This window comes from Octodon degus, unplaced genomic scaffold (assembly GCF_000260255.1).
Source record: "Octodon degus isolate 3935 unplaced genomic scaffold, OctDeg1.0 scaffold00171, whole genome shotgun sequence".
Classification (NCBI taxonomy): Eukaryota; Metazoa; Chordata; class Mammalia; order Rodentia; family Octodontidae; genus Octodon; species Octodon degus.
The window spans coordinates 4,230,961-4,255,103 of NW_004524747.1; the positions used below are offsets into that span (position 1 = coordinate 4,230,961).

At 35.9% G+C, this 24,143-nt stretch overlaps 1 pseudogene; it reads left to right on the plus strand.

The window, feature by feature from the left end:
- The first annotated feature begins 15,927 nt into the window (after positions 1 to 15,927).
- Positions 15,928 to 17,941, plus strand: LOC101567567 (annotated as a pseudogene).
- Positions 17,942 to 24,143: the final 6,202 nt, after the last annotated feature.

Genomic DNA, 24,143 nt, shown 5'->3' on the forward strand with positions numbered 1-24,143 from the left:
CCTCTGTCACTGAGTCACAGGCATTATTAACTTTTTAGGGAATTTTCACATTGGGAGCTACTCATTTCTGGTTACATGACCTTAAAAGTTTTTGAACTTCTCTGAGCTTCATTAAGAGTTCTAAATGCACAAATATTACACTTTTTCACATGTGTGTAATCTAGAAAGAGAGAGAGCGAGAGGGCGAGAGGGCGAGAGGGCGAGCGCGAGTGTGAGTGAGCAAGCGAGCGAGAGAGAAAGCCAGAGAGGCAGAGGACATAAAAGTAAAAAACAGTTGTCTATAGAAGAGGAACAGAGTGGAGTGAGGGAAGTGATCAAAGTGTGTTACATATACATGTGAATCTGCCCAAATGAAACCCATTAATCTGCATAGCTAGTAGATGCTAATTAAAACAATCTTTCAAGTGGTTATTATAACAGCACTGTTATTGTAACAACCCGATGAGGTTAAACTGAACATTAAATGAAAAGAGCATGTAAAATAATTAGTATAATGTCTGGCATTAAGTGCTTAATAAATGCCATTGTTGTTTCCTTTTTATTAGCTTTTTCCAAGCCAAGTGGAAGAGGAAAGGGTTCAGGGCTGGAAAGAACGAAGTATATTACCACAGATAACAAAACGTCATGAAAATGCAGTATTAAAACAGCCCAATATAGGTGCAAGAGCTTATGTGATGTGTGGCATTTTGTCTTTAGCAGAGTCCAGAAGCATGACATGAAGTGCTTTTCAGAAAAATAACAGTAATTCTTTGATCCGGGTAGCATGGTGTTACTACACAGTACTAGCACTTTAAGGTGAACGTATGTCTGTCTTCACAAGGGCATCTCCCAGCCCTAAAGAAAATAAAAGGGCAACTTTAACAAAAAGGGCTAATATGCATATAAAGAGACATAACTGAAAGACAGAAAACAGAACCAAATGCACAGAGACATTTAATATTTCACAGAAGATTTAGTATTACTTGAGACTTCAGAGACAATAAGAATGGCTGCTGGCTCATCAGTACATACAGCTCACTAAAAAGGAAAAAGAGACCATATCCTCATTCCATTGATACAATATGAAGTTCAAATATTCCTACAGAAAGGCATAATAGGTATCCAGCATAGCTCCACTTATATAAAACGCATTTGCTGCTGTATATATGTGTACATATACGTGGATATTTCGATTCAATTAAAAGCAACAAACTATGTATAAACAGTTTTTCATTAAAAAAACTGTTGTATTTGGAGGTTATTTTTGTCTTTTTATACTTGTCTTTCATTTTGATAATATCCAAAATGGACTTAAATTACTTTTTAAAATGTTTGAATAGTTGATATTTCATCACATCAGCATGAAAAGGCATATTTTAATTGATTTAAAATTTAACTGTTCTAAGTATTATAATTTGAACATTTCTGTCTCGTATTGTTAGCAGCACCACAGAATTTTTAGCATGTCACTTTATTGACAAGTAATACATACAGATCTTTTAAAAAACTTATTTGTAACTATAAAACACTTAATATAGCAAGGATATTGCTAAAAGATTTTTTTGTTTTGTTTTGTTTTGTTTTTGGTGGGGGGACAGGGCCTTGAACCCAGGCCCTTGCACTTTCCAGGGAAGAGCTTATTCTACTGAGTCATCCCCCCAGCCCCTAAAAGGCTTTTTGATTAATAAATTAAATAAAAAATGTCAAAAAAAATTCAAAGTCTTTCCATCACAAGAAGTACTGGGCTCTAATTGATGCTGTAGCTTATCTTAGCCAAAAGGCTGAAAAACAATAGGCTCTAACTGATTAGGAACAAAAAATTATCAGCCCTTTTTCAGATAATTGTAAAATGTCATTTATTATCTTCATATTATTCTGGAATTATTACTGATTTAATTAGACAGTTTTGTATATAACTATTTCTAGTCGGTGAAGATTCTTGAAACTGCTCACTTATCTTGATTAGTGACTTCAATCTGGAAATGGGTATAGTCTAAAATACTTAAAATTTTTATTTTTTCTGTTTTAAATTAACATGGAGTACAAATTTATAGGGTACAGTGTGGCGCTTTGGTTCACAGTATAATGCCCAAATTAGGGTAATTAGCATATCCATCAGCTCAAAATATGTATTGTTTATTTGTGGTGAATTAATTTTATAATCAGAAACAAATTCATAAAAGCTTTTGTGATTAAGAAGTACAACACAAGTGTGATTGGCTGGAAAGAGAAAAGACTTTGGAACTTGTTATAGTTTGTGTGTAGTTGTCCCCCCAAAACCTCATGCAGTCATTGGGGTGAGCTCCTAGAGTTTGTGAGTTCATGCCCTAATGCTGAAATCATGGGTGTGAGTGCTGCTGGGATTATAGGTGTGAGTGCTACAGCCAGCCTGGGGCAGAGAGCCTGAAAGCAATAGAAGGAAAGGAGAGAGGCTTGCCTCTGCCACTGCTGCCACTGCTCCTCCCCTTGTTGTTTGCTCTTTTCTACCACCATAAACTGCTGCTCTCTGCCATGTGCTACTCTGTCTTGATGCCAGAAGAGCATGGGCTGAAACCTTCACAAACTGTAAGCTAAATAAATGTTTCCTTCCTTAATTTTGGGTGTCGGGTATTTTGTCCCAGCAATGAGGAAAAAATAACTAAGACAGAATTATGCACATCCTCATTTTCTCTTCTTGTTTAGTTCTCCTCATTACTAAAGAATTATCCCAAAATAAGGTACTTAGCACCCCCTAAGTTTTTGTTTCCTTGTCCTGAAAAGAAGGAAAGTAATAACAATTTTGGAGTTCTTAACATTATTAGATGAAATTATAGAATTACAGGTTAATGTGCTATGCTTTATTATCATTATTATTATTGAACTAAGGATTGAACCTAGACCCTTTGCACTGAGCTATATCTCTAGACATTCTTTAATTTTTTTTTAATTTGGTGACAAGAATTGCTAAATAGCTAAGTTTCCCAGGTGAAGCTTGAATTTATGATCCCCCTGTTTCAGTGTCTCAAGGGTGTAATGTATGTCTGAATCCCATGACAACTTTACTGCTTATTCTTACACATTTCTTCACTCTCTCAACCTCAGTTTCCCTATCTTTATGTGTGGTTTTATTTATTTATTTATTTATTTATTTATTTATTTATTACTATTATATTTCTTTTTTGCAGTACTGAGAATTGAACTTAGGACCCTGCGCTTGCCGCGTAAGCGCTTATTCTACTGAGCTATCTCCCCAACCCCATGTGTGGTTTTAATACTGATCTTGAAATATGTATATTAGTTGTCAGGCATAGAGCAAGAATAAGCACACAACGTTTAACTTACTATCCCCATAGATATTATATGTCTTCATAGCAGAAAAGAAGGAAGTGGGTTTTTTTCTTGAATTGTGGCTAAATAATTAGTGTTCTTGTATTCTTATATTTAATTAAACAGTTCATATTCCAAGAAGTCTTTATCCAACCATTCTATCCTGAAGAACTTATCTTGCTACACAACATGTTCCTTTAATTTCTTATTTGAAATTATGGTACAACTGTGGTGATTTCTATAAGTTTTTGAAATCCATGTCAAGATTTTTCTTTCAAAGAGATCACCCTCCATGATTGCATCTCAACACAACCAATTGCATGGATGTTGGAATTACCCCAAGGAAAACCTGTAAAGTGCATGCTGCAAAAGAAAAGTATAAACAAGGCCAAATTCAAAAAGGTAAAACTTTAATTTTAGAATTTTCGTTGTTTATTTTAGACCATTATTTTGATAACAAAATATATATCCTCTTAAATTCCACAATGACGTGGTTTTTCTAAATGTGCAATACATGTTAAAAATTTAATACTTTATTTTATTGATATTTTGCGTTCATATAGATACTGTGAAAAGGGAATGAATCTGTTCAAAAGGAACACACTAATTAGATGGAGTGAAGGACAGGAGAGAGATGGAGGGAGGGAGGGGGAGAAAGAGGTATATCTATGTATCTATGCAAGATGGCTTTAAAAAAGATGGTTTGGAAAACTACTGCTTATGTCTGCTGGTCTGTGGAAAGGAGCAGTTAATTCTATTTTTCCCTCTTTCTCTCTTCTTAAATTCTTATAATATTTTTTCTCATTTTTCCAATTTTGCATGTACGTATCTGGTAATCGACACAACTAAGTTGAAGACAACACTATGCTATACAACAAATACTGTTGAATTCATATTATTTTATTTAGTGAATTTCTGGATCATTTATAATTTTTTATTATTACTATTTTGTATTTTCTTTTAAAAATAAAGATTAAAATGGTATTCTATGTTCCTATTAACTACACGCTGTATAATAAGAACCTCATGACAAAACAGCAAGAGCATTTAGAGGTCAAGCATGTCCTACATAAAGGTAGGAAAGCAATGCACTGCGTGATCAGTGTAAGTGATATGTGGGTATGGCATGTGCTGTGTCCATGTGGGAAGACTGCCTGAGGTGGGATAATTGAAGTAAATACTATTTTTGTGGTAAAGCTTACTGGTATCTACATTGTAGCTCACATAGGAATGCATTTCTGTTGTTATTTTTCAGACTTTTTGTAGTAAAAGGTCAGTTGATGTGGAAAACGTTGATGCTATTTATATAGTCAATAAATATTAAAAATGCAATTCTTTAATATAATAAAACTTATAAAATTTAAACAATTCATCAATAGAAATTGATGTGATGCCTCATTCTCACAACAACTCTGTGATGGTGACATTTCAGCCCCATTTTGTAAATGAGAAAACTGAGGCTTTGAAAGTTGAAGAACTTGGGGCTGGGGAGATGGCTCAGTGGAGTAAGTGCTTCCCTAGCAAGTGAAAGGGCCTGAGTTCAATCCCCTGTTCTCAAAAAGAAAGAAAGAAAGAAAGAAAGAAAGAAAGAAAGAAAGAAAGAAAGAAAGAAAGAAAGAAAGAAAGAAAACAAAGAAAGTTGAAGAACTTGTTCTTCTTTGAAATTTAGGACGTTGGGTTGGCAAGATAGCTCAGCGGCCAAAGCGCCTGTATAGGGCAGTTCAGGGACCAGGGTTGGATTCCCAGCACCACATGAGTTGCTGTTCTTGCCCCACTTTCCGCCACCCCTCAGGTGCACTGAGCTGGCCACTGACTGAGTGTGGTGGTGCACGCCTGTAATCCCAGCACTGAGGAGGCTGAAAACAGGAGGACCACTATGAGTCTGAACTGCGTAGTGAGAGTCTGTACCAAATACAAAAGAAAAAATTTAAGATGTCATCACTTTAAGATAAATAGTGTTCTAAGTACCTCTAGAAAAGTTCAAATTCTTGTTTTTATATGGTAATACACAAGTGACTGAGGTACTGAAAAGAAACAAAAGTTTGTCTTAAAATCTGTGAAATAGCTCATGTATAGTGATTGATAATCAGTTATGTAGAGTAAGTTATCCATTATTTGAAAAAAATTAAGACTGAAATCTTTCTGATATCAAACTCGAGGTTTTTGCCGCCATCATCATCATCATCATCATCATCATCATCATCATCATCATCATCATCATCAATTAGTAGGAAGTTAGATTTGTGTAAATCAGGTAACATTCCCTTCTCCTATTTTCCTACTGCATCATTGAGTAGAAATATTGGTAGTTTTTTTTAAGAGTGAAGTGTTAATTTCTCCTCCCTTGGGCAAATCACTGAATATCTATGTGCCACATGCTTTAAATATTAAGAAGATAGACTCTGACTCCAAGAACACTTGATGTCACTCACATTTTATTACCTAAAATTCTCACTTGTCTGACTTTCAGCCTTGTGTCACTCTGTCTTCTTCCTGTCTGTTCCTTATATAACAATTAAAATAGAATTTCCTTACTTTGTTTTGATCAGTGGCAACAGTTGGTTGAGATGGGCTGGAAACATAGAAAGTGTTCTCTTATCGATAGACACCTACAGGAACATGGTTAAGTCATTGGATTAACCCCTTAATTGTCCTGTTTAATATAATCCACGTTGCCATTTATGGTGTTTGCTTAATGCAGAACATATATATACACAAATGGAAAATTCCGGGATGTTGGAATTAACCAAGCAAAACCTGGAAAGTTCACACCTTTAAAAGACAAGATAAGGGAGGGCATAAACAAGACCAAATTCAGAAAGCCATAACTTTGATTTTAAAATTTTTATTATTTTGTATACCATTATTTTGATAACAAAATATTTTTCCTCTTAAGTCCCAACAATAAAGACATGTATAAAATAAAATTCAAAATTCCCCTATCTCTATGTTCCCAGTCATTCTGTACTGCTAAATGCCACCCTTAAGAATTCACTTTCATGTATGATGAACATGGTGAATTTGTTTTTTCTTTTTGAAGCAAGGTTTCACTACCCAGCTTACATTGGCTTTAAAGTCATTCTGTAGTTCGTATGGCCTCAAACTCACGCAATCTTTCTGCCTCAGCCTCCCAAGTGCAGGGATTACAGATGTGCACTACCATGCCCAGCCTTGATTAACATCTTTTAAAAAATGTAATATAATTTTATTTTTGTATTTTTTTAGGGACGTGTCTACAGGGTGTTCAGGGTCTCACTACATAGATTGGACTCGTGGTGATCTGCCTGTTTACAGCCTCCCAAGAGATGGGATTACAGGGGTGTACCACCAAGTCCAGTCTCAATTGCCTTCTTGGCGTGCCACTGGGGCAGGGCTAGCAAGGCAGGCCCAGGGATCGAACCCCAGCCCCTGTGCTTGCTTGCAGGAGCTTTAATCCACTGAGCTACTTGGCTGGCCCTTAAAATGTAATATAATTTTTCTTAGTACATGTTTGCAGTACATGGCGTTCACACTCCTTGTGTGGAGCTGGTACATGCTCATAACACAACTTAATTCCTTTTTCATCCCCTTTCCCTCCCTTCCCTGCTCTCTAGCCCTCACTGTATCTCATGATTCCTTCCCATTTGAGAAAGATTTATTTCCTATTATTTATATTGTATTTTACTCTTTATTTATACTTTGATTTTCTCATAGAAAGGAAATGCAATATTTAAACTTACATGTCTGATTTATTTCATTTAACATTATGGTGTCAAAGAATTTAAATTTCCCATCATATATGCACATGGAACACTGAATTTCTCTAAGTGTGTAGGGACCCACTGATTTTAGTGAGATAATTCACAAAATATTCTTTCAGAAAGTTAGACAGAAGAACGTCAGACGAAAGGGAAAGGGAAAGCTTTGAAGTACATCATAAGGCCATTTTTATGTTTATATGGTGTGAGTTGCAAAATGATAACATCGGTTGCTATATGTTTCTTTAACAATTCAAAAAAGTAAAGGTCATGAAGAAAAGTATGCAAGTATCCATCGCTTGCTAAGATCCTGTTGTATTACGTTATGTACCTGCCTTTGGCGGGCCTGCAGGTAAAAGCACTTGACAGACTGAGACTTTTTACAGTGACTTAACTGTACAGGAATATTTCTCACAGGATGCAGGCTTGGGCTGGATTTGTCTTTTATGAGTAAATAGCTAAGAGTGGGATTGTGAGTTGTGCATAGTTTGTTTACTGAAACTGCCAAATTGTTTCCAAAATAATAATACCACTTTTAATTCCCACCAGGAACATGTGAGAGTTCAGTTAAGTTGTGTCTTTGTCAGCCTTGTGTGTTGTATTGTCGTTTATTGAAAAAAAAATTAGTCTGTTGCCAAATATTTCTCTCATCAAAATAAAGCACAACAATAATTCACTCTCAATCAGAGAATTTATACTTCTCTTAAATTATTTCATCATTGATTATATTATATAAAATTTGTATTTAATGTCTGTAAGCATTATGGTTGGGGTAGATTTTGTAGTTTACAATCATTTTTTGAGGTGGGCACATGTTCATAACACCAGTTGATTCTTTTTAATCCCCTTCAACTTCATCCTCCCTTCCTCCTCCTGTAAATCTTCATCCTCTATTTTCATTCTTGAAATTATTAATATTAGGTTCCTGTTCATGACTTATCTTTATTCTGTTGATTTCCCCTTCTCCTTTTCCCTCTTCTCTTGGGCACCTTCTCATTTCTCTCCTCCTGTCCATCTTTTATTGTGCTCTTTGTACTTAAACTTACTAAAATGAGAGACACTATGCGGTACTTAAGCATGTTCATCTGAGTTATTTCAGTCAGTCTTATAATTTTACAAGTGCATCTATTTTCCTAAAGATATCTCAAATGTATCTGTCTTTATAGCTGAGTAGTGTTCTCTCAGGTATATGCACATTTTCTTTATCCATGCATTTATTCATACATACACAGGCTGCTTCCAGAATTTAGCTATTACGAATTGTGTTACTATAAAAATTAATATGAATATATTGATATAATATAGTGTCTTTAGCTATGTGGGGACATATACTTACAAGGTCCTGTGAAATTTCAAATTTTAATTCCTTGAGAAATTTCCATATTGATTGCCACAAAGCTGTACGAGTTTACATTCCCACTAGTGATGCAGAAGCATTCATTTTACACCAAGCCATGGTAAAATTTGTTACTTTTTCAATTCTTGATAATTGCCATTCTTTCTCACATAAGATAGATTTTTAGCATTGCTTTGATTTATATTTATCTAATGACCAGGGATATTGAGGATTTTGTCATATATTCATTGGCCATTTGTACTACTTACTCTGAGGTGTCTTTACATTTTGCTTGCCCATTTATTTACTGGATCTTTTTATAGATGTTCTACTTTTTGAGTTCTTTATATATTCTAAATATCAGTATTCTGTCAAGCAGTAGCTGGCAAAATTTGTTGTCCATTCTGTGAGTTGTCTCTTCACTCCACTCATTGATTCCTTTGTTGCGCAGAAGACTTTACATTTGATGTAATCACGTTTGTTGATATTTGCTATTATTACTCATGCTACTCTCTTCTGTTTAGAGGATTCTTAACCACACTTACGGCTTTAAATGTTTTACCTATTTTATCATCCAAGGAGGTTCAATCAATGTTTCTATCAATTTGGATTGAAAGCAGTTTGCTTTTAGGGCTCTAAGCACCAACTCTTACAGCATTTAAGGTCTGTGGTGAGAAGCCTATTATAATTCTAGTGGGTTTTTCTTCATATGTGATATTGATATTTTTTCTTTGACAGCTTTTAAAATTGTGTTTTCTGCTGTTTGCGGTATATGCCAATTTAACCAGGGTATGTCTTGGTGAGCTTCCATTTAGCATAATTGTTTCATATTCTAGAAGCCTCATTTACTGTATATTAAACTTTTATTCTCATATTTGGAAAATTTTCTGTATATTAATAATTTCACCTATGTCATCTTCTTGCTTTTTCCTCTAACTCCAATTAGCCTTAGGTTGGTCTTCTTAGTGTTCTCTTGTCTTGTTCTTCTATTTAATTGTGACTTCTTTGATTACTTCTTGTGTATACTATTTTGTCCAAAATTTCAAACACTCTGTCTTCATGTTGATCATTTCTGCAATTTATGAATTCTGTGTAGTTTTTTTTTCTTTTCAAAGTTTTATTGATAAACATATAGCAATGAGACAGTTTCAAATCAAATCGAAAGTACAGTTTCAACAAATAATACACTGCATATATTCTTCTTAGTGGTTAATTGCTGTACAAGATGCAGACTTGTGATCCTACTTACAAACACCATTAGAAAAAATCATTCTATTCATTAAGAGAATGCAACTATATATCTATCCCAACCACTTTGAATACACAGATACAAAATGGACATTCATAGTTATACCCCAATTTTTCTTAAGTTCCGTTGTTGAATATTATAGGTGTGTAAACTCAGCAAAATATTCTAAAAGAGTACAGAAGCCCATAATAGCATTGGGTTTTCTGTTTAACTGGCAATGTCAGAAATTATTGACCTGAGTCCCCCACAGCTCAACATAACAACATGGCTTTACTTCCTATATTTCATCTTCATACTTTTCTACTGGATGGTTAAGACCAAGGTAAAGCAGGACCTGTGCAACAAGAGTTGTAGCTTTTTGGTCTGACAAGGTCAGTGAAATGCCCTCAGGATTTATCTTGAGATCCTGTACCTCAGATTGTAGAACCTTTGTCAGTGTCAGCCATGTGGATGAGTCACGGCCAATGCTTGGCCTATGTGCTCTCTGTGAAAGCCTGAGAGAGTGTCTTCTCCCCATGTGACTCTCTTTAGGCACACTCTGTCATCGATCACTTTTCTCTTTGGCCCCATTATCTTCTTGATCAGAAAATTTGGGACACTACCGAGGTACATGACGTTACAGTACAAGTTCTCATATGTCCTGAGTCTTAATTGACCTTAGAAGGGTAGGGCCAAAATGTTGGCTTTCCTTGTAGCCCTCCTTTTTCTCTAATTTTGGTCTGCAAACTTAGGTTGTTAACCATCCAGAAGACAAGCTTATTGTTATTATCAAACGATTTAGGCTATCAATCTTAACCTCACTATCTTACTGCATTTGAAACATCTTAGGCATAATAAGGAACAGGTATTTTTCATCAAGTATTGATATGTTGAACCTTAAGTCCCTACATAATACGATAAAGAACATTTAAAAATTAGATTATATTTTAACAATAGGATAAAGAATTCTATGCTTCTCATGTTTGCACATAAGTCCAAAAATCTCACCATATACAACCTTGAAGCTAGTTTTTTATTTGAGGTATTATTTTCAGATATCTTTCTTGAGTATTCTATATCTTTGGTGAATTCATCATTTGTACTTTGAACTGATTTGGTCAGCTTTTTGAATTTCTAAATTATTTCCCCTGTATCCCATCTGGCCATTTTGAATGATATTTGCTTAAACATTTGTTTCATTTTTTAAAAAAACTTGTCTCAATTTTTTGTCTCTTCTGTAGTCTTCTTGCAGTGTTCAGCTACACAAACAACCTTATCCAGAATGAAAAGAACTACAATTATTAGTGAAGACAATTAGACCACATAAATGTTGGCCTGTAATATTTCAGATCACTAATATCATCTAGATTTAGGTAGCAATAGTAGCACTCAATGATACCGCTAAATTGACTGCCATCTGTATGGGGGGCCCAGTGAGGACAGTAGCATCTGATGGGGGCCATTTTTTATCTTTTTAAAGTTACAGAGCTTGAGCTTCGAGCTAGCAAACTATATATTCTGGAGAATATTCCATGTGCCCTTTGACATAAATAATAGCAAAAATTACATACCAAAACTTATGGGATTTAGCATATATGTTTAAGAAGGAAATTTACTATAACTATGTTGAAAGCTCACTGTCTACTCTTGTCCTATTATACATTTTTATTTCCCAGAGTTCACTACAATGTTGAAACTGGCTTCTATGATTCCCATGTTTTCTTTAAATTTTCATTATCAAATAATGCATCTCAAATTAGAGCAAAGCATTGTTTTACATGGATCTATGTTCATGTTGACATTACTAATGTATTTGTTCTTGTTGCTATTGTCATCCTAACTTGTGTTATTGAGAAGTTCCATGTGTTTATTCCTGTAATTTTATTCCATTAGTGCTGTACACAATGCATAGTAAAATGTATGAAATACTCAATGTATTTTTTCAGTGTCCTATTAGTGGACAATTTTCCTTCTGTAGATTTATTACCGGTGTAGCAAATAATATTGCAAGGTAAATTTTTGCTATTCCTTGCACTCACATCTCCCAGGTTGTATACAAAAATGTAGTTGTTGGGTTTAATGTAGGAAAATATTCAACTTTACCAGGTATTTGCCAAGTGCTACCATATTTCTCTGTATAGTGGCTATGCCCTCTTCAGTGGCATGTGTCACTTTGCTTTGCCCCAGTCATACGTTTAATGGAGAGCTCTGTGTTCCTGAATGTAAACATAGACCCCATGGTTAGACAAATAGGGCTATGATACTCTCTCTCTCTGTAACTGCATAAATCTGAAAAATTTACTTAACTCCCATGAGTCTCACCTTCTTGGTGGGTAAAAGGAAATTCTTTCCATTCTGGTATTTCTGCATTTAACAGGGAAGTTGTCTTATGATATCAATTAATATCTCTCTATTTGAGTAAGTAGTGGGGAATGCAGTAGGAAGGGAATCACACATGGTTATCTATATTAAACAGGAAAGTCAATGCCATCTCTGGATTATACAATATTATGGATTTGGGTAGAGAAAATCCTCATCTTTTCCATGGAATAATTTTGTTTTTCTTGTACCCTGTCAAGGCCCTCTGTGTTCATAGTAAGTGTTCACAGAATGTGAGGACGTAGAATCTTCTTAGAACTGTAGGAAGAGGTGATTATGAGTCTACATGGAGGACGAAAGGACCCTGGAGTGAGATTTAGAAGCTTTTCCTGGGCCACAGTGCCTAAGCCACACCTGTCATGACCTGCTCCATCACACACATGCTCATTTAGTGTCTGCCTCTTTGCACTTCTGGTGGTGCACAAGATGACACGGTGATGGTAAAGCACTGGTCCAGGTCCAAGTCCCTGTGGAACTTAGGGTTACCTCTATAGAGCTACATTAACATAGAAGAGAAGGAAGTCACACTCAAAAACGAGCAAGGTCTGGTACCATGGGTAGGTATTATGGGAGAGAGGGAACAGGGAGCCCTGCCTGGCTGGACTAAAGGGTGCAGACCCTCCAGAGAAGCATACAGGGTTTTGACATGGATAACTGGACACTCAATGGTCTGAGGTCGTCCAGATCTGGGTCTTATTGTAGGATTATTTGTTTGTCTCCTTGTGATGCGATAGGAGCTTTAAGCAAGTCTGTGTACAAGCAAAGCCTTGCACGACCTAAGAGACACTTGGCCAGAAATGTACTATATTAGCATTTCATCAATTTTTGATTCAGATTAAAGTAATAAATACCCAGATACCATTTCTTTCCACCATAATGTTTTGTAGAAGCGGTGCACATGTCAAACCTTGCCTGCTAAATGTTTGAGGTTAATATCCTTGGATATGCCACTGAAAGAAGGAAGGCTTCACATTTGGTCATTAGCTTCTCTGACTCAAAGGTTACAGAAAGGTGGGATAACCAGGGGCAATATATGGAGTAGTCATTGTGCAGTCATGAAGAAAATTAAGCCACTTAAGCCATATCAGTAAGGAAAAAGTGTCAGTGCCATCTTCATTTACAATAATAAATATCAGTTAAGCATGGGAGTGAGGCTAAAGACTAAGATAATAGGGGTATCAATTTAGAAACAAATTTTGAGAAAAGGTGTTGAGAGTGAAGATGTTAACTAGGAGCCAAAAGCATTATGAGTAAGGCACACAAATTTGTTAGGGATAAAGGCTGGAAAAACACATGGTCAACTCTCTCCCTGGAGTTATTATAGTCACTTCTAAGACTCCTTCCCCATAGAGTCTCCTGATGGACCATGATGAGGAGATGCATTACATGCCCTTACCTGTAACCTTTGTAAGAAGGCATCCACAACCTCAAACATTTTGTACATGGTGGACATTACCTGTCACTAACTCTTAGAGTTAAGCTTAGATGAGTTCCACAGTCAAAGCTGCCCTCCCACTCTGTTCCTAAGCAGACTATGTCAGTGCCTAAAGAAATGAACAGAGTTGCTATGTGGCTTGGACCTTGAAAATAGTGGCTGCTGTTTTGTGCCTTTGGTTCTAATCACAACTTCTACTCTGTCCTCTATATCATGCTACAGATAATCTACTACACTTTAGTATAAGTATCTGTGATGGAATTCTGTCCCTTGGAAATCACTGATCATCATGGAGCACAGGCACTGTAAAAAAATAAGTGACTCAGTTTAGGAAACCCTGCATTGTCACTCTGCACTGGTAGCTGACCAGATACCACTGTCAAAAGACTCCCAAGAGCACATACGTAACCAACAGATTTGAGCTCTTACTCATTGTAAAAGGAATGATGCACATCATAGAGACATGGAGTGTCTCAGTGAGAGTGTTCATAATAACTTGTAGAATTAGGCACAAATCAGGTGATTGTGTAAAAGTTTAAGAAAGAGAGTATCAATTAAGGTTGGGTGCTGTCATAGAGTGGGAGTAATTGCATAATTTGGTATCCTAATGCAGCTTGTCAGGAGAGAGAGAGAAAATGGAGCAAAATTAATATCGTAATTAATAAAGAAGCAACAGTCTCCCATATAAGGCAGAAGGAGATGTTTGGTCATTTTTGTGATTTGCATGGTTGTCTTGTTTTTGTCCCATCATAGACAAAACATGTCTGATGTTGAAGATTTGTGAGGTGGTCTGTGTTCAACAAGAGAACCTCATGACACCACTGTGAGGGGCAAGCTACTTATGTGGAAGATGTTTGGGTGGACAGCAAGGCAAACATGAGAGATTGTGTGTGCACTCAACAGAACAGCCAGACAGTGCTAGACTAGGTGGAGTCAGGAGAAGCCAATGAAAATGACCAGATCACTTCTAGTGAAGAGGCCCTACTGTGTTATCTGAATGTCAGGTGAACAAATTTGAGTACCACTCTGAGTGAAGGCAATGAAATGAGGGAATCAAACCCAGATATGCCTTACTCCACTGCACTTAACTCCTAAACATAAAATTTGGTGCTATTCTTTATAGATGAGGCCAGCACACAGGAAAGGATTCAACTCATGCAATGATAGTTTTTATTTTATTTTTTTTATTTCTTCCCATGAAGTTCTTTTTTTTTTGCAATGATAGTTTTTAAATAAGGAAGTGAGACAGTAAGTAGATTCTAGAGAGGAAGCCTTAAAGTTAAGACTGAAAGCTTTAAGGTTTGGGCAAGTTAGGTGTTGCTATTTATTCTCATAAAGTGTGCTATCACACATACCCCTGAGATTTTTTCAGGGAAAAGTTTATCATGAATAAGTTTTTAAATTTGTTCTTCTCATACTCTGTTTAATGGTCAGTATATTAAGGAAGAAATACATTGCATTTTTTTACAGTAATACATCAATTTCTGGGTTATTGTGGACATTCATCTTTGCACTTTAAATTAATAAAATGGTACATATTTATGTTGTAGAACATTATGGTGTTTGTTTGTTTAGTTAGTCTGTTTTTTTAGGCAGGATCTAACTTTGTAGTCGAAGCTGGCTTTGAAATCACTATGTAATTCAGGGTGGCCTCAGACTCACAGTGTTCCTCCTACATCTGCCTCCTGAGTGATGGGATTATAGGCATGCATCCCCATGCCCAGGTAGAACATTATGTTTTGAAATACATATACATGGTAGAGTGCTTAAATCAACCTAATTATCATATGTATTACCTCACATACTTATAAGGGCTTGCACATTTTAAAATAACACACTATACTTATTAAAAGATTGCCTTCTATGCAGTCATCTTTGTTTTGAGAATGTAAGGGTTGGTGTTTAAACTGCGTCTTCATGCATTTACCATATTAGAGATTCCCCTAACAGACAGATTCAGAAGTTTTTATTTTCATTAGTCATGTATATATGAAACTGTATAATTTTGACCTCAGTTTTTCAGTATAAAATGTACATTGCCTATAACAAAATGTTACTATACATACCCTAACTGCAATTTGCTTTAAATTGAAAATAGTCTTGTTAGAAAAAAGATTTTCCCTGAATATGTTTAGCGTATTTTGCTACTAACATTCTGTTAGTAGTTTACTGCCAAAGAGAAAAGATACCTACCTTTCTTTCTGTTTTAAAAGCAATATATATCCCCCAATGTGCCATGCTAACCCTGCTCCTGGGGCTCAAAGAGACAGCCATTGAGACTGGCTGTGGTAGCACATACCTACAATCCCAGCACTTGGGAGGCTGAAAACAGGAGAATCACTCTGAGTCCAATCTGTGTAGTGAGACCCTGTAGACCCTGTCCTAAATACATAAAAATTAAGATATATCAAAGGCAAAGGCCACAGCATAATCAGGGGCTCCCAGGGCAGGAAATTTATTGTCATGTTGGAGATAATGTGGCTATGGGAAGCACAGCAGTGGCAATGACACATGCAGGCACTATATAATGTCAGATTTTGAAGAGTTGGAGAACATGGTTTCTAGTGTTCATGTATCTGAAGTACAAATGTTACTAGGCTTTGCTGGATGGAATAAAAGTGGACAGAACCATGAGTTCCTAATAAGGGTCCTATATTTATTGAAGAGGAGCTGCAGCCTTATGGTTCAGATTAAAATCTAAGAGCTACATAGAAGCCAATATCCATGAACTCTTGAAGGGCTGCATGATTTATGTGCAATCAAATAATCAGTTTTTAGTTTGGATAGTAACTCATCACCTGTAGAACCTGATGTGGCTGTGGCTGGAATCCTCTAGTTGCCATCCATTTCAGTTACACTTCACTCACATCTTCTGCTCTGTGTTATTTCAAAATATTAAGCTCAATTAGAGATGTAGCTACCATCTCCCCCAATTCCTCCTGTCTATCCATATGTGAAGTTAAAAATACTGCCATTTCTTGATATCCTTGATGTTTTCATCAAGCCCACAAGTTTGGTTCAAAGCAGTGTTCAATGATTTGAAGAGTTTTATTTTCTTTGACACCTCAATGAGTTAGAGAGATATTCCTTTTTTTTTTTTTTTCAGAACCGGGGATTGAACTCAGATCCTTGTACTTGCCAGGGAAGTGCTTATTCTACTGAGCCATCTCCCTGGCCACTAGAGAGATATTCCTGTGGAGATACTTTTTGCCAGATAGTCAGAGATACTATACGGTTCAAGTTCAGCAGAAACTTTGCCAGGGAGGAACAAGTCTTCAAAAAGATAACTATCCCAACAATCTGTTGTATAAAAATAAATGGAAAGCTGTTTTCTTTACCCGGTTATGCTCCACAGCCTAAAAATGGGTTTGCTCAGAAGCGTCAGGGGTGCTTCTTGAATATTATGTCTTTAGTTAGCTTGTCCTCAGCTGTGCCAAACCAGATTTCCATATTTTGGGCATCCAAAATTCAGAAGAATTATTTCCTGTCTGTATATTTTATATGCCAGTAGACACCAGCCATACTATTAGAAAAATGAAAAACGAAAGGTATTAGAAACCCTGATCATACCAGAGCACCAATTAAAGAAAAACTTACTGCTGATCCTGATAGTGAAATTGTTACAATTAGTCTTTGATGTGCCCTTTAGGAAAAATGAGGCTAAACAGTACCATGCTGAGTAGTGACTTGTACACATCTGCAGTGGTTTTTTTTGTTTGTTTGTTTGAACTGGGGATTGAACTCGGGCCCTTGTGCTTTCCAGGGAAGCACTTATTCTACTGAGCCATCTTCCCAGCCCCCATCTGCAGTGTTTTGATGTTGCCCTTTATCTATGAATGAATGAAAAGTAGCCCACCTGGTTTTGTCTTGTGTGCGACAAATACAATGCCTATGCAAGTCTAATATTAGATGAGATTTTAATGGAAATTCTCAATGACTGTTCTGATGTGCATAAGATCAGATTCCAAAAGCATAGTTCTTGGTGTCCAAGGAGACTGAAGAAAGAAGCTAAGAAAGTTTCTAGTCAATGATGTACAAAAATCAAAAGTTCCAGTGTCCTCCTTAAGCCTTGCTCAGTTACTGTACCCAGTGAGGCAAACAAAAAAAGTGGAAGATCTTCTGATAAAGAGCAAGACCCTGCCAAAAGGAAATATATTTTTATATCAGAAACATAAAGCAGCCCAACTAAAGGAGTTCTCGAATATTAGCCATCTTCTATAAGGGTGCTCAGTGTGACTTCAGATGCTGCTGCATCTATTCCACCTCTATTAACATTAACATTCCACTACACACCAGTACCAAGCATGTTGTCAGATTCGCCAGGTTTGGATTTTTTTCCCTTATTAAAGTTTATCCTCGTAATTGTCCTACTGTGTTTTGGGATAGTTTCACTTCACCTTAAACAGCAAGTAGTGTGTCTGTCACCATCACCAACCCCCATGAAAGTAGTACTCATGTTAGTGCCATCCAGCAGCTGAAGTGAGACAATGGTCATAAAGACCAGTGGAAGTAGCATTCCTGACATCATGTCATTGGACTAAAGAAGGATGCACTTCACTCCGGGAACCATTCATCAAAATTTCTCTTAGGGCTGGCCAGATAGCTCAGTGGAGCTATCTTAGGGAGGTGCAAGGACTGGGGTTCAATCCCTTGTGTGCCGTGCCAGCCCCACTCCCAGGCGCACTGAGAGGGCGACTGAGACTGGGTGTGGGGGTGCGAGCCTGTAATCCCAGGGCCTGGGAGGCTGAAAACAGGAGGATCACTATGAGTTGGATCTGTGTAGTGAGACCCTGTAGACCCTGTACTAAAATACATTTTTTCCCCTGTATTTTAGGGAAGGGTCTACAGGGTGTTCGTGGTCTCACTACTAGATTGGACTCCTAGTGATTCTCCTATTTACAGCCTCCCAAGTGCTGTGGCTACAGGTGTACACCACCATGTCCAGTCTTGGGCGGGGTTGGCAGAGAGGGCCCGGGGATTGAACCCTGGCCCCTGCACCTGCTTGCAGGAGCTTTAATCCGCTGAGCTATTTGGCAGGCCCTTATACATTTTTAAACTGCTCTTTCTTGGATTTCTACTCTATGGAAGCTATTTTTTTTTGAAATTTGATATTTATTGAAACATCAGATAAATTCTTTTGCTTTCTGAGTGATGAACATACATGACAGCAGCAAGAAAAAAACCTATATTTGCAAATGTTGAAGTTGTTGGAGTTACTAAGCACACCCTGCTGACTGCTAGTGTGTGCTTCTCATGAGAAATATGCTCAAATGGAGACTTGGGGAATAGAAAGGCATTAGGCAGAGGAAGGGAAGGAGGAGCTATGCTGAGAGTCTAGCCAGATGTAAGAGTCAGGAAATGCTCTATGACCTGGGAAGTCCTCTGTCAAAATCCACTGCTGAGCAGTTAAACAGGATCAGAAAACTGTGTGGAACTTTACAGTAAACTGAATCTTTTTTGCTCTCTGCTCTGAACCCAGGTCTGCAATATGAATCAGCACTCACAATAAAGTATTTTTATTATTGCTATTATTTACATTTGTGGAACTATAGAAAAGAAGAAAATTGCCTGATAATTTTGACTGTGATTTTATTTTACATACTCTTCTCCTCTTTCACTTGAAAGCAAAGTAATTGCAACAAATACTGTTTCATTTTCAAAAATAATACTTTTAAGTGGAAAAAATCAGAAGTTGGAGGACAATACTTTCTAGTGACCAGATCCAACATGGTTGTTTGTACAACATTTAGTGGGAAGACTGAGAAGGACCTATCCCCATCAGAAAGGATATCTTTTTTTTTTTTCAGAACTGGAGATTGAATTTAGACACTTGTGCTTGCCAGGGAAGCACTTATTCTGCTGAGCCATCTCCCCAACCCCAAGAAAGGATATCTTTTTAAAAATTTTTTTATTTTTTTCTTTCTCCATAATTTCACTGAGAAACACATAGCATGAGACAATTTCAAACCTAATTGGTAGGACAGTTTCAATAATTCACACATTGTATACTGTCTTCCTAGTGGTTATTTGCTGTACAAGATGCCGACATGATATCCTATTTACAAACACCATTAGAACAAATCCCTCTATTCATTAAGAGAATATAACTATATCTCTATCCTAACCACTTTGGATACACAGATACAAAATGGACATTCATCTGTATACCCTTTTTTTGTTTAGTACCGTCATTTGAATATTATAGGTGTGTTAACTCAGCAAAATATTCTAAAAGAGTCCAGTAGCCCATAATAGTATTAGGTCTTCCGCTTGATGGGCAATGTCAGAAATTGTTGACCTGAGTCCCCTACAGCTCAACATAACAGCATGGCTTTACTTCTTGTATTTCATTTTTATACTTTTCTGCTGGATGTTTAAGACCAAGGTAAAGCAGGACCTATGCAACAAGAGTTGCAGCTTTTGGGTCTGAGAAGGTCAGTGAAATCCCCTCAGGATTTATCCAGAGATCCTGTACCTCAGATTGTAGAACCTTTGTCAGTGTCAGCCATGTGAATGAGTCACGGCCATTGCTTGGCCAATGTGCTCTCTGTGAAAGCTTGAGAAAATGTTTTCTCTCCATGTGACTCTCCTTAGGCACACTCTACATCATCAATCACTTTCCTCTTTGGCCCCATAATCTCCTTGATCAGAAAATTTGGGACACTACCGAGTTACATGACATTACAGTACAAGTTCTCATATGTCCTGAGTCTTAATTGACCTTGGAAGGCTAGGGCCAAAATGTTGGCTTTCCTTGTGGCCCTCCTTTTTCTCTAAATTCGGTCTGCAAACTTAGGTTGTTAACCATCCAGAAGACAAGCTTATTGTTATTACCATACAACCTAGGCTGTTAAGCTTAACCTCACTATCTGTCTGAATATCAAGCATCTTAGGCATAACATGGAACGGGTATTTTTCATCAAGTATTGATATATTGAACTTTAAGTCCCTACACATTATGATAAAAAACATTTAAAAATTAGAATATATTTTTAAAAATAGGCATAAGGAATTATATACTTCTTATATTTACACAGAAGTCCAAAAATCTCACCATATACAACCTTGAAGCAGGACAGTCCCACAATACAGAAAGGATATCTTAAAAATATATGTAACAATAAAGTGACTTAGAGTGTATGAATGTTAACTACATTATACTATGTGCTAGAAGTTTTGTTTAGATTCTTCCTTGACAATAAAGAAAGCACGGTGTGTATGTGTTTAATTTCACGAGATAATGTTTATATATATAGTGAGATGCATAAATGCCTGCATATGAATATATGTGTCATATATATATATATATATATATATTCACTTTCATCTTAAAGTGAAAAAACAATAAAAACAATGATACAGAATTTCAAAAGAAGACAATAAAAATTAACTGTATATTCAGACATACATATGAATAAAATAATTTTTGTGATCAAATTCAAGTTAAAAATACATTATAATGGCACGAAGTTTTATCTCAGCTTTATTTTTTCAGCTTTATTTTTATAATTATAAAATTAATGTATTTATTTTCAAAATAAATATAGTGGAGAAATATTCATTTATTGGAGAAAATCTTGATATCATTTAGCATATTACATAATAGATGTCTATTCGTGGCAATATAATTTGTGTCTTTCAGATGCAGGTTTGAGTATATAGTACAAATAGGTAAGTTCATATGAACCTATGTTTCATTCTTCAAATTTCTAATCACTATCTATAGAAAAATATATATTGATACATATTGATATATCCTATTCTTTAATGGGCCTTTTTATGTATATACATTGTAGTTTTTATTTCTTACAGTTTTTATTTTCTATATGTTTAATCATGATGCAGAATTATTATTTGAGTTACTTTACTATATATTTTAAATACATTTAAAAATGAAAACATTTTAAATTACCATATTCATTTATACATTATGAATATTAAATTCTGCCTGGAAAATATACTGGAAATTTTTTCAAAATTTGCATATTTTAAAATTATTTTTCTGGTTTTAAGCATAGCTTTTAAGAACTTTTAATGTTTCTACTTCAATTTATAATTCACTGTAAGCATTTTTGGAACTAATTAATGCACATTTACTACTTTATGATCAACATTAAAAAACTGACTCTTCTGATACTGTATATGAGTTGAGGATTTTTTTGAAGATATGTGAAATGGTGGATTTTTAGAATAAAGTGTAAAGAAAAACAAATAAAGTGTAAAGGGGCAGGGAGATGGCTCAGTAGAATAAGTGCTTCCCTGGTAAGCGCAAGGGCCTGAGTTCAATCTCCCATTCCACAAAAAAGAAAAGAATGAAGTGTAGAAAATCAAGAAGATATTTAGGAGGATAATAAGGAGAAGGTAATGTAAGAAAGAACATTGTGTAATAAAAATCAATGCTAAAAACATCAAAGAAACAGAATTTAAAGCCATCTTTATATTTTATCTGCTTTTCTGTTTTTCAGTTTTACCTTTTAGTTGAAATCAGAACATGGGCCGGCAAGATAGTTCAGCAAACTAAGTGCTTGCTTAGGTAAATGCAGGGGCCAGGGTTTGATCCCTGGCACCGCATATCATGCCAGCGCCACCCCTGGACATGCTGAGGTAGTGACGGAGTCCAGGTGTGGTGGCCCACAGCTATAATCCCAGCACTAGGGTGGCTGAAAACAGTAGGATCACTACAAGTCCGAGCTGCATAGTGAGACCCTGCCCACACAACGAAGGAACTTGCCAGTTCCCATTAAATTTAAGAAAGAAATGACAACCATGTGTCTACTGGACAGATGGCTGAAATCAAAATACCTACACATCAGATAACAGATCATCACTAATCATAGGACTTTTGGTGAATCATTTCCTCAGTGCAGTCTCTAGCATGAAATAAACTTCTCTATAGACATCAATCCTTGTTAAGGCATTATCTCCATCACTGAGCACTTTATTAACTACACTGCCCACAAAGCTGACCTGGCTAGCACTCCCTACACATTTTGCTTGCTTAAAGTTTTCTATTATAAAAATGATAGTATAAATGTATGCAGTTGTCACTCTTATCTAGATGCAAATTTCATTGCACTATATGTACTAATACATTTATTTTTACATCAAGAATAAGAGGAGTTTTCTATCTTTAAAGAATTCATTCAGAATACAAAATATGAGTATGAAAATTTCTCCAATCAACATTAGTGCAACCCACCATTTTTAATGAACTAACAGACACTGATCATACAACTGACTTGTATTTGTCCCCTTGTCTTCTGTGAAGACAGAAACATGCAATGTATTGACTATCATTCTCCTATTATTTTATTATAAAATTTTGTTTAACCTTTTTATTTTTTAAAGTGAATAAAAATAGTAAAGGAACATTAGAAATGACACAAAATTTCACTTAACAAAATTACAGGAATTCAACAATGGTTTTATATTGCATTTTGTTATCTTGAAATTAGTTACTCACATTACCAGATATAAGCATGCAAATTGGTCAAGAAATTATAAACAATTAACGAAGAGAGCTAGAAAAAATTTAGGCATTAGTTGCTGCTTTCAGTACACCAGCAGAATTCAGTACAATTATCGAAGCTATCCTGTGTGTACACATATGTATTTCTTTTTTCCTTCCTCTTTCTTTTCTTCTTTCTCACATTCCAGTTGTTCCTTCCCTTTGAACAGTTTATTTCCCTTTCACAGTATCTACTCTACTCTTCACATTTTATTTATTCTTCAAGGCTCTTACACAGGGAGACAATATGATGTTTACACATATGGGTCTGATTTATTTCACTTAGGAGTATGATCTCTAGTTGATTCCATTTACATATAAAAGCATCATGTCTATATCTGAGTAATACTCCATTGTATAAAAAAATCACATATTTTTAATCCATTCCTCATTTTAATCCATTCCTCAAATATCCCAATGAGGGATATTTTGATTGTTTCCAAGTTTTAGCTATGACAAAGTGTGCTGCTATAAACATGGGTGTATATACAGCACTGTGCCATGTTTTCAGTTCTTCTGAAAAGACCCAGGAGGGTTGAATGGGACCTCAAATTCTAGCTTTTTGAGGAATCTCTATACTGATTTCCCTTGTGGTTGTACCAGTCTGCACTCCCACCAACAGTGCAGAAAGATTCCTTTATCTACAAAGCCCCTCCAGCATTTGTTATTGGCAGACTTCTTGATGATAGCCATTGTTTCTGAGGTGAGACTAAATATCAGTGATGATTTAATTTGCATTTCTTGAGTGATCAATGATATTGAATTTTTTTTCATATATTTATTTTCCATTTGTATTTCTTCCTCTGAGAAGTGTGTATTCATCTGAGATGCCCATTTTTTTTATTAGATCTTTGACTTTTGGGGGCCTGAGTTTTAAAAATTCTTTACATGTTCTAGATAGATGTCTTTTGTCTGAGGGACAGTCAGCTAAATTTTTTCCCAATTTGTGGAATTCCACTTTACTCTGTTGAGGATTTCTTTTGATGTGGAGAATCTTTTTCAAAAAGATGAGATCCCAGTTGATTCTTTGCAATATTTTCGATATGGTTTGGTTTTTGTTCTTGAACTCTCTGCCAACCACTATGTCTTCAAGATATATACCTATTTTCTGCTCCAGTAGATTTAGTGTTTCTATTTTCATATTTAAATAGTTTATCCATTTTGACTGTAGTTTAGTTCATTGTTTAGTTCATGGTGATAGACATGACTCTAATTTTAGCTTTCAGAAGGTGGGA